We start from the raw sequence: 13,120 nt of genomic DNA, 5'->3' as shown, positions 1-13,120 counted from the left end.
GAAATATTATACTTAACGTTGTGAAATAGCTGACTAAGCGCCTACATATAGGTACATTGTGTATATAAACTATTAGAGGAAATATTACATAGCATTTGCTACATTTTTACATTACATTAGCAGCCCGTAAATTTTCCACTGCTGGGCTAAAGGCCTCCTCTCCCTTTGAGGAGAAGGTTTGGAGTATATTTCTCCACGCTGCTCCAATGCGGGTTGGCGGAATACACATGTGGTAGAATTTCGTTGAAATTAGACACATGCAGGTTTACTCACAATGTTTTTCTTCACCTCCGAGCACGAGATGAATTATAAAGACAAATTAAGCACATGAAAATTCAGTGGTGCTTGTCTGGGTTTGAACCCGAAATCATCGGTTAAGATGTACGCGTTCTAACCACTGGGCCATCTCGGCCATCTCGGATTTGCTACACAAATATTAAAGTTGATATTTGGTTTTATTAATACATACCTCGACAGACTAGCAGATGGGCCACCTCGACAAACTGAGTGGTCACCACTCCCTAGACATCGCCAGTGCGCCACAACATCTGGGACTAGTGCCTGTAGTTACACTGGCATACTCATTTAAACTTAAGTGTTGCTGCTTGTTCATAATTCAGTCATTATAGTGTTAATAGTAAGCCCCTTTCCATAAAACTGCTCATCCATTTGATAAGCCTATAAATACAGCATGGAATCAATATTAAATTTTATTCAAAATGCAAATGCGGCTTTGACGGTTCCATTGTAAATATATAAATAATAATAATATTGGACAAAATCACATACATTACTCTGATCCCAATGTAAGTAGCTAAAGCACTTGTGTTATGGAAAATCAGAAGTAACGACGATACCACAAACACTTAGACCCAAGCCAACATAGAAAACTAATGAACATTTTCTCCATCGACTCTGCCGGGAATCGAACCCGGGACCTCGGAGTAGCGTACCCATGAAAACCGGTGTACACAATAAATAAAATTATATCTATTTAATGAAATAAACACGGAAAACTATTCCTTATATCACTAATTTTTCGCTAACTTTGGTAACTGAGATCTTATGTCCCTTGTGCCTATAGTTACGCTGGCTCACTCAGCCTTGAAATAGTAACAATTCTAAGTATTGCTGCGTTTAGTTATATGATATGTGAGTGGTATTTAACGACGGGCTTGCACAAACCTCAACCATTAAATAGCATTTATTATATGTATATAAAATCCCAATATTTCATTGAAAAATTAAATCTTAAGATAATTTTTAATAATTATTCTATTAATCTAATCTTCTTTCAATATACTTTTAACATATCCATATTATCGCTACATATTAAGGAGATTATTTGCTCCACATTAATATTAAAAATAATAAAATTACGTAAATTAATTATTACGAAATAATTTTAATCTTCAATCTCAATCAATGTCATCCATTTTCCATGTTTTTGATTCCCTAATGTTGATTTAATCTGGAAAGCTTATTTTTTATTCGAATTTCAAATGTGTTCGTTTCATACGATAATATTTAAAAGGAGTTTCTAATATAAGTTACGATACAGCAAAAATCAGAACCAACCCTATTTTTACTAGCACAGTCATCCACAATCAATAACCTACAATACTACAATAGACAATTTACATAAATCTTGTCCTACTAACGACTTTCGAGTATGTTCTACAAAATAATAGTTCTTCCTTTTTTTTCGTGAAAAAAAAAAACAAAATGACAGTCTAGACTGTTATTTTATTGATTTCTCTGCTAGGCTGAGGCCTCGCCACTTTTTGAAAAGATTGCTTGGACCATCTTACTGAGCTGTGCCACGTGGCAGATTTTCATCAAGCAAAATTGTGCCGATTTCCTCGCGACATTTTTCTTCACCGTTGAACACAAGATGAATTATAAACACCAATTCCGCTCACTCAGATTTGACCTGCAACCTTCTAGTGAGCATCACGTAGTCAGTGATGATGCGACGCCACGTTAGGTTTTAATATTTTCATCAAAACAGTGTACCAATATATTTTTGACAGTTTAATACATTTTAATTTGATAGTTATAAAGAAAAGATTCAATGCAATTTGCATGCATAGCTCAAACAAAACTAGTTTATCTGATGGTAAGCAATGATTATTATTATCGTGTTTTGTGTGAGAAGTGCCATTTAATGATATTAACATTTGATATGGTATCAATGAAGTAAGCCACAATAAAAAAAAAAAAAAAGTTTTTTTCTATTTTTTCATGAATATTACAGTTTTACTATTGAATATTTATTCAAATCGTTACTATTTTATGTGAAACATTCCTAACGCTTTATTTATCAGGCCAGAAACAAAATATACGCAGAAAAATCTAAAGAGAATTAAAATCTATAAATAGTATAAAACTAAGTCACTTTCAATCTGAAATGTTTGGATATATTATCTGTACTATGTATACTAGTATTATACGTCCGTTTATTTGTTATACTTTAACAGAAAATGAACGGAATTTGATGAAGCGTCCTTCCTTGGGGTTTAAGGCATTTTTATATCTAACAACTAGGGAGCGAGGCAGCGGTCTACAACTAGTATGTAATATTTTGTACAAAATGAATGATCTGTGACGGTGTGACGGTGTGACGGTGTTTATTATATAAAATACTGTTTTATACGCTTAAGTGCCGAACCTAAGGAGATTCATAAAAAAAAAACGTAGGTTTTCAGAAATTCGATTTAAATTATTTGTTCATTTTAACCTATATAATGGTTTGCGAAATCATTTCTTCCAATGCTGTATTAATCTTAATTTAGATAATATTAATAACCTGTTGAATTTAATACAGATTAAAACTGTAATTTACGCTATTAACTTACGAACATTCGAAGGAATTCTTTAGAAGATATCATTATAGTTTCCAAAGTAAGACGATAAAAAGCGAAGCAAAGACCGGTGGTTAGTAAAATATTTTAATTATGAGTTAAGAAATAGAATCACAAAGTCATTAGTTTTAGAACTGTTTGATATAAAGATATACCTACTCGTAATAACCTACCTTACAAGGTCTGCAGTGGATCGGCAGTTCACGTCACCACCAGTTACCATCGATCAATCAAACGTTTATCTAGTAATTGATTTGCAGTAAGGGTTTCCAATACTCTACTACCTAAAAAGAAAAGCCCGATAAAAAATATCTGCTGTGCTTATAAGAACTCATTTCGTATCACTCCTGATGTTTTTTAAAAACGATTTACGGTGATACGCTATTTTGATCCGTGTATCCTTTATATTATATGACTGATTACATTCAATGTCGCTTATCACATTCTGATAATTTACTATCCTGCGGTGGTTTTCGTTTGATCTTGTTGAATAGCTCTTTTGCTTTACTATAGTAATAGTTAAAATAAAGATGAGAAAGTCCAAATATATCTTATTTTTCTTATCTTAATCGGACTATTCAACAAGCAATATAATATTCTTATATAGCTTAATATATTTTATTAATGTTCTTAAATTTAAATTGATTATAATTTTAATCAAGTAGGTAATTAACGGTGCTAAGGGTTCCTTGCTCAGTTTAATTAAAGCAAGTGTCATAATAAAGCAGTTTTAATTTTGATTAGGCGCTTTTATTAATATTGGTAAAGTAATGCTTGTAACTGCTTGGAGTTATTACGTGCCTCGCAAAATTATTTTACGAATAAAATATTATATCAGACTTTATTATTTTAGGCCTACAATTTTAATGCATCGCTTTTGTTTTTTAAATCCATTGCGGAATTTATTAGATCCATAATATAATATTAGTGTATTGTGATTCAATGTATTTTGTATGGTTTTTTTTATTTTTACCTTTAATTTATTTACTTATACATTGTTATAATGTAAGTATACTCTGATTTCAATCTTGCCTATTTGAATTTGTACTTCGGGTCAATGACCTTTGACAACAGAAAACGATCATTCGTTTGTCTTACGATTGTCAGTGCTATGTAAAACTTACTAATATTCACGCAATATTTGCTCAACTAGAAATGACTATGAAAATATATATTTTGCAAGTTTTTTTTTAATATGTGGTACACTTCTTTGTGTTTACATTTTTAAATAAAAAATAATTATTTTATTTATTTTTAACGAGTAGTATATTCTATATTTAGTTATGAAAAAGTTTAATGAACCGAGATGGCTCAGTGGTCACGTAAATCTTAATCATATCAACAATGAATTTTGATATGCTTCATTTTTGTGTTTATCAAAATTTCGTCTGGAAATCGACATGTATCAAAACAAAAGATTAAGCAATATGTGTATAGACCAAACCGCATTGGAAAATTGTGATGAATTATGGTCCTTATACCTTCGTCTCGAAAGGAGAGGAGGACTCAGCTCAGCAGTGACACATTTACAGACAGTTACTCTTTATGAACAAACTTAAAACGGCGTCTTACGTTTCAGCGAACTTCCTGTAATTTATTCAAGGGGTAAAAGGCATAAACTTTATAGCTTTAGATACATGAAGCGTCAATTTATTTTTAGCTTTTAGTAAGGATCGTATAATATGTACATTTGTTACCGTGTGATTTTCCCATATTGCGTAATCTGTATCTATTGTAACTCTATTTTCTAGTTTAATATGGTGAAAAAAACAGTAGAAATATATTTTGCGATAGAATAGTCTACGGCGCAATTAAGGAGCTTGCATTGACTTTCTACTTATGGAATTGAAGGCTTTGAATGACAGATAGGGTAGGTAGGGTAATGAATCGATCGTCTCCAGGCCGTTTCAAAGGTAATGTATAATTGAGCTGTCAATAATAATTATTGAAATAAAAAAATGAGTCTCTATCGCCGATTGTTATCCTCGTGTTTGAAGCGATTCTTTTCGAACACGTAATATTTTTTTGACAAAAAAGCTTTTCTGTATTGAATAAAGATTTTGTCTTATTTTGTGTACGGATAATATTCATATCACCTTCAGGTAACAGAAGTTTTTTAATAAATAAATTATAATAGTAAAATAAATCGTTCTGCTATCCGTAAGCAAATTGAATCGTTTTTTGAACCGGGCTTAAGACACTGTCGACGCCGTCAAATGAAATAAATTTTATCCCATGTGTCAATCTGACTCAACTTTGAAAAACGCGATATTCTGAATAGAATGTAATATAATATATAATATAATAAATATGAGCCTAAGTCTAGGCCAAGACTGCAACACAAGTTAGACGAAGTGTACCAATATCTTTACATAGTATAAAACAGTCGCATCGCGCGGTCTGTTCGCTTCGTTCTTTTAAAATACCCTACGGATTTGAATACGGTTTTTACAAATAAACAGTGATTTAAAAATAATATTATATGAATAACACATGCATTTTATAGAAGAGAAAGGCCGAGTATTTCAACTTCCCTAGCCGGAAAAAACAGATACTCTACTCTTTATGTTTGAAATCAACAATCCAATAATCAAATATTCCACCACGCTGCTCTAATGCGGGTTGGTGGATACACATGTGACAGAATTTCGATGAAATTACACAAATGAAGGTTTCTTCTTTATGTTTTAGTTCACCGTCATGAAAATTCAGTGGTGCTTGCCTATATAGAATCATATGTAGGATACAAGCATCAAAATAGCTTCAGTCAGTTTTAAATATTTCACGAGTAAGATACGAAGTGAGTTCCAATAGTACGAATATACGAAATATTTGTACTGTTGGAAGCGTCATGAAAAATATTTTTATAACACATCTTTAGCGAATATTATTTAAGAACATATAATATTATTATTCACTAATATACACAGTAGCATTAACTTCGCGTTTTAGTTTCATAATATCTCTTCGACCTTTGATTTTATAATTTATCAATAATATTCGTGTATTTTTCAATTACTAAAGTTAACCGCCCAATTTTAGAAGACCACGCTAAATTTATGTGGGTAAAAATGTTGTTAGGCTGAAATGGGTTTGTTCCGGATGTCCGGAGCTTGCGGTGTGCGGGTAAATGAGGGTAAAACGTTGTTCTCATTCAGCCAAATACATCATTTAAGTTGCAAACAAATTAAATTAGAATTTTCATAGATATGGCCGGTCCTCACATACAATTAATTTTTCGCGGCTTGAAACTCAAGATATATCAATGTACTCTTTTTATAGACTTATTGAGAGACTTTGGTTCATTCAAAAGACTGTAAGCAAACAGGTGCTTCACATTTATTCCTACTGTCGTAGTACTATTCGGTCGACTGAAGAGGCATCATACGCAGAACAAACGCCTTTATATGAGTAACACTACAAATTTGCTAACACCCAAGAAAAACCTATAATAATAATATTTTTCAGCTCAATTCGGAATTTGACCAAGATCGTGGATTATGCAGCCTTTGCTACTACAGCGCTACTTGACTTATGAGGCAATTTCTTATAGAGCTGAGTCGTATTTATTTTATCTGCCTGTTTTCGCAAATAGCTGGTTGGGTAGAATGATTTTATTATTGCCATAATTTTATTGCACACTCTACACTATATTTATATATTGCTGTTTACAATACATGATTTTATTTAAATAAAGGTACTAATTTAGGAGTTGATTGTTTTTGTATTATAAAATTAAAACAAGAAAGAGACTAGATAAAATTTGTTTTGTTTTTATATTGTTCTTATGATATGTGAAACAGAACAACGATTTATGAAAATGTAGCTACATATATAAATCATATAGGTACAAGTACACGCTAAAATGACCTCAAGTGAGAAAGTTTTAAGATTTAAGGAGCTTAAAACATTTGGTAGTTTTTTAACTTAGGCTCTTTTACAGTTGCAGTAATTTATGTAGAGAATTTGAGGTTTAGTGAAGTTTCATTTGAGCGTTTAAAACATTTATTAGTTATTTAACAATGTATTACAGTATACTAATTATATAGACGAATGCTCAATAATGCTCAAAGTTTAATTACAAGCGATTAGATGTTTTTATGATGACTAATTTACGATTAACATTTTTCAATTTCCAGGAACAATATCAACTTGCTATCCTGGCTGTTTTTATTCAAAGTTAACATTGTAAAATTCAGAAATTGCTCCTACGAGTCTTGAAATTGTGTGATTAAAATTTTACTTCCCACAAAAATATTTTTGTAGACTTTTATATTCTTGAACGACATTACCTCTTGAGGGTACTTTCGACATTCAATTTCAAAGTTTAATATCTTACATATTATGTTTGTACTTTGACAAGAAAATGAGATATTATTCAAACAATGGATATTTTAATATTTCTTCAATAGGTTAGTTTTTTCTTTTCATTTGTTCGTGTGATGTCGATTCTTTGAAGTTTTTTTAGGGATATTTTTTATTTTGTCGTGGATTTATTTGCACTAAAATTTATCGTTTATTATTTTGTTTAATTATACTAACTTTTGACAATTTATGTATGTTTTTCAAACCACAAAATGAACTTCCAGCATTTTTTTTTTGGTCATTTTATTTTATTATTTATTACAAAAAGTTTTTGAAGTTGTTGAATAACAAGAACGAACTATATTTAGAGGTTATAAATTATGTTAAATTATTAACGTGAAGGTGAAATTTTATGTACTTACATCATAAAAAAAAAATATTAGCTGTTTTAATAGAAACTTGAATTCATCATATTATTAAATATATTTTTCGAAACTTCTAGAGATATATTCTTAATTATTCTAGAAGAAAAAAAAACAGCGAAAGCAATACGTAGGTACGAAAATGCTTAGCACAATAATCTCCCAGAATGGCATGCAAATTTAATTCCTTAAGCCTAATAATAAAAACATTTTTACTTAATTAAGCGAGCCACACAAAAGAGAAATAATATAATTTAAAAAAAAAATCTCCTTACATCATTTACATCCAGAGTAACTACATACGTAAAGGTTTTAGACCATAGTTCAAAAGAAAAATAACAATTTAATTCAAACAATACAATATAACTTCGTGTTTCTTAAAACTTATCGTCATGTAAAATTAAGCAGCCAGCGTTTCAACTCTAACAAGGTCGAACTCTCTAATGGTTATACCACATCCTTCAAGTTCTCAAATGGCCAGTGGTTCTTGGCTCTAATGGAGTTTGGCAAACTAAATGTATTTAAGGGTTAGCAAAAAAAGCTAATTGATTTTTTTACACTGTACCGAATGTTTAAAAAAGAATATGTGTGTATGGAAGGAAAAGAATTTAAGAAATTATAGTGACATCATTTTAACAAAAACTGTAAGAGAAACTTAGTACTTTTTCAGAGACGTTTAACACTGCACTTAAATCTAATTTGAAATTGAACTGTATTGGCACCTACAAAAGGTTCACTTTATGAAAATGAAAGTATCTTACTTGCTTTCAATTAAATCTATTTTTAAGATACCTATATGATAAATATGGATATTGCGAGTATTGATATGATGAATTTTCTTGCTGATTGGGCTTTGTGCAAACCGCCTGGCTAGATAATACCCACTCATCATGTATATAAATGACTTCCCGATTAGTATTTTATAAAATCTACCACCATGCGGCAATATTTAATAAGGTCGGTGGCGCATTGGCGGTGTAAAGAATAGTTAAAATTTCTTACGAGCTCAATATCAATGGACAGTATTGTGGTGGTGCCACTTATCAGATGACCTATTTCCCGTCTGCCTACATAATATAATACTAATAATAATCAATTCTTAATACAAATATCATATATTGATTAATTTTATTTGTTTCATTAACAAATGTAATCTTTGTAAACAAAAACTGTACAATAGTTCATTAAAATATTTTTGTTTTTTCAGGTGTAACAACAGAATTACGTGGACAAATGAAATGGTAAGTAAATTATGATTTTTTTTTATATGAAATTTGGAATGAAAAAAAATTATGATAAAATTAGACTAAAGCTTATAATATTTTATTAATATTATAAGATTTTAAATTAACATGGTTATTTTTTATTACTAAAAGTATTTAAAACGGGATATTTACCATGTTTTATATTTTTATTATCTACGAATGTCTTGTTCACAAGACTGGAACAAGACATTCGTAGATAATGTCGCAATATCGAGCTCCACCAAATAAAAATAAAAAAACATGGTAAATATCCCGTATTAAATACTGTTTATTAATATTGTTTAATAAGAACTAATTTGAGCACAATATATTGTATGTAACATTTCTAACACAACACGGACACGTCCCTTTGGTCTAGTCGCAATAATATTTATTAGAAATTATAAAAAGTAAGGTGATATTTTTTTATGATATAGGTAGACGTTCACCACATCTCATTTATAATGTTACTGTAAAAAATTATAAACAAAGTTGGGAACTAAGATGTGCCTGTGAATCACTCACCCTTCAAGCCGGAACACAGCAATACTGAGTACTGCGGGTTGGTAGATTATCTAATGAGTGATGAGCAGTGGCGGACAAACAGGGTGGAAGGGGCGGCTCGACCCGGGCCTTCAGTCTTGGGGGTCCCCGAAGTGCATCCACGTTCCTCTGATCAAGACTTTAAAAATGAACTTAGTACCTACATAATTTCTTCAAGATCAAAATACTACACTCCACTGCCATCTAGACTTTTTACTGTATATATATAAAACACACATTACACTACACTTATTTATAACACTTATTTATACACACAATTGTAAACTGAATAAATAGCTTGTAAAACTAAATTTTTTGAAAGCAAGGGGGGGGGCCTCTTTCACCTTTGCCGCCTCGGGCCTCTGACGGGCTTAGTCCGCCACTGATGATGAGTAAACCCAAACGGCCTTGTATAAAGTCCTACCACCAAGTAAAAGGTTATGTTATTATTTCATGCATAAAATTACATATGAAGACTAAAATTAAACAAAGTCGTTCGTTTTTTACTCAGAACTGAAGTATTAAAGAGAGTATTATTAATTTTTCAATTTGAAATATCTACATAAAGTTGGTAGTTAAGGAGACAAAGTTTCGTAGCTTCATTCAATCCGGACTTTTAAACTAAAAACTCAAATAGGATCGTTTGACTAATTCAGAAACGGCGAAGCTAAAAATTTCCATGTTAAGATTTTTCTTACGGTTAGTGTCATTTTATTCAGTCAAAATAAAACTTAATAGTAATTATGAGTTACTGCATTCAAAATTAGTTATTGAGTTATTATTGAGTTAAAAACTGAAACATAATTTATAGCTTTTATCTGCTTAGTAAAGAAAAATATTCCTAAATCCTTCTTTCTCAAAGCGTTTCCACTCTAGACTGATAGATTAACAGTAATCTTTTCTTTTTAATTACTTCCATTTAAAGGTGAAGCTAAGGTTTGAAATATAGTTTATTAAATATTATACATTATACGTATAATATTTACAGGGTATTTTTTTATAAGGGTTGACATTCATCAAAAACAGAAGAATCGATATATTACATAATTCTTTACATTATTTTCGACGCTTTTTTTTTATCAAAAATATATTTTTTTATCGAATAGCCTTCTAATATTCACATAGCACTAACATATTTTTCGTATGGAATCATGTGGAAACTCATGAATGTATTTGAATAAAATTTGTCAGTAATGACGGCTTATATCGATCTGCTGTGAAAATATTTTACGCCGAGGAATAAAAGTATTCACTCAACTATAATTAAATATAATATCCAACGTCAAAACAAGCCGCTGGCATATCGGCTTAAATATAGTACTATTCAGTGTGTGACCTAATTAAAACATATTTAAACCTCGCTAATTGTTATTGGTCAATAAATTTTATAACAATCATTTGATTGGTGAATTATTTTCTGATATTATTGGACTTCATACAACTCAACCCAAAATTATATAGATGATAAAAAGTTAGTACTTATTGATTTTCAGACAGACTATAATACTGTTTAAACTGGGGTCTTGTAGATTGATATAACTTTGTATTTCAAACTGGAATACAGTACCTACTGATTTTCTGGCCAGTTCTTCTAGTAGAGTTTACATTCCAAACCGGCGGTACCTTTGAATTTTATAAAATACTGTGGAATAACGATGCAAAAGTGCTTACTAAATCCTATTTAAACAAAATATATTATAATTTGGATTCTATTTTTGAAATAAATTAACGCCATGTTAGCTATCCTCTTTAACACTGGATTTTAGAAAGAGATAGAGGTATGCGCTTATGCCTGACAAGTTTATTTAGAGATTAGTTCGTTTGCAATTATTTTATCTCTATTGCAAATATAATATAAAATGCAACACGTCACTTAATCTAATAGAGAAGTTTAAGAAATGATAACACAGATAAAACGATTACCTGATTTTTTCATATCCCAACTAATATTATAAATGCGACAGAGCTGTTTATTCGTTTGTTACGCTTTCACATCTTAACTATTCAACCGATCATCATTCAATTTTAGTCAATCCCCCCCCCCTGACACGCGGAAATTAGACAATAATAAATATGGTGGATCTATTGAATGAAATCAAAGTTGTATAATTATATTTTGATATATCGTTCAAATATGTATGTTATCGAAAAAAATCGAAGCAATACAATATGTTACGTAGATAAGACTAATCCATCTACAAAATGCGTTGCGTGTTTTATCAATCATCAAACGGACGCTAAATTTAGTTGTTCAAGAATCCATCGACCACAGATTATTTACGTCCAGAGTTATGAACCAACGGGTTTGAAAGACAGTGGCATTGAATGATGGACAGCGGAATATTATTTCGAAACATTTCTAAATGATTGAATTAATGCAGTTTATCTCGAAAAAGTATGAATATGATTTAGTTTGCTATTGACAATGTTATCAACATCCTAAGAGAGACTGTGCTCAGTATTAATTTATTTTTGGATGAAAACCATTCAGGCTTGGTATTATACATTTTTCTTAAAATATCTCAGCGACTAATTAACACGTACGTACATAATATGTATGTGTGTGTATGGACACGAGTATAAGACTCTTGACTATAATACACAGACTAAGCTTTTGGACTTTCAAGTTTATGTATGAAATTTAAATTCGGCATCGAAATTTTATGTGCGATGGCGAGACGTTGATAAAATTGTCTGATTATATATTACACGTAGTTAACAAGAAACAAGCAGATCTTTATCATATGTTTATTGCAATCAGCATACAGCAAGAGGGTCAAGCCATTTATAATTTTACAGCACTTTAAATTTTTTAGAAGTATCACATGAATATTATATCTTGAGTTTTGGTTCAATAATTTATATGTGTGATATAATAAATAAAATTTATATCAATAAGGATTATAATTTATAATGACATAACCTTTTTTGATATTTATAAAGTAACTATTGTGTATAATGTGCAGTCTTGAAGCCGTAACATCAATTCAAAGACTGGTTGTGTGAAAATCATAAAAATCCTAAAGTAAAAATAAAAAAACAACAATGCTCCTGTGTTTCAATTATTTTAGTAGAAATATTAATGTTATTTCAACTTCAAACTCCACGGTATTCCTAATAATGTAAAAATTTGTTCGCTATTTTCTTACTTGAATATTTCAGTTTAATTTTAATAATAACAGAATAACATCGTTTCCTGGCAACCCAATCTGAGTTACATCCATTTTAATTAATTTGTAAGCGCAGATAACCGTCCCACTGAGCCTCGTCATACTGCGTCAATGCTAATCTGAGGCGTCACTGTTATGACGTCATATACGCAATGTAAGCCCCTGTAAGTATTTATTTTAGATAAGATATTTATTTAAAGACAGATTTAAAATATTTCAAGCATTCACGCTCTAAGATGAAGAAAATATTTCAAATTTCGGAGAGAAGTAATAATAATTTAAACAAAATAAGTCAGACCACTGAAATTTCATGTGCTTAATTTGTGTTTATAATTCATCTCGTGCTCGGCGGTGAAGGAAAACATCGTGAGGAAACCTGCATGTGTCTAATTTCAACGAAATTCAGCCACATGTGTATTCCGCCAACCCGCATTGGAGCAGCGTGGTGGAATATGCTCCAAACCTTCTCCTCAAAGGGAGAGGAGGCCTTTATCCCAGCAGTGGGACATTTACGGGCTGCTAATGTAATGTAATGTAAGTCTTTTCATTTTAGTTTAGGCAAACTGTCATAT

The 13,120-nt window shown here is 30.8% G+C and overlaps 1 protein-coding gene across 1 annotated transcript in view; it reads left to right on the top strand.

Annotated features, from left to right (window-relative positions):
• Nucleotides 1-13,120, top strand: part of LOC125073015 (5-hydroxytryptamine receptor 1-like) — a 151,144-nt gene that overhangs the window by 69,159 nt on the left and 68,865 nt on the right. Inside the window, exon 3 of the mRNA XM_047683676.1 lies at nt 8,799-8,832. The gene's annotated coding sequence lies outside the window, so the exon portion shown is untranslated. The remainder of the gene's footprint in view (nt 1-8,798; nt 8,833-13,120) is intronic.

The sequence above is a fragment of the Vanessa atalanta genome, chromosome 23 (assembly GCF_905147765.1).
Source record: "Vanessa atalanta chromosome 23, ilVanAtal1.2, whole genome shotgun sequence".
NCBI classification, from domain to species: domain Eukaryota; kingdom Metazoa; phylum Arthropoda; class Insecta; order Lepidoptera; family Nymphalidae; genus Vanessa; species Vanessa atalanta.
This window is presented reverse-complemented; position numbering and strand designations above follow the sequence as displayed.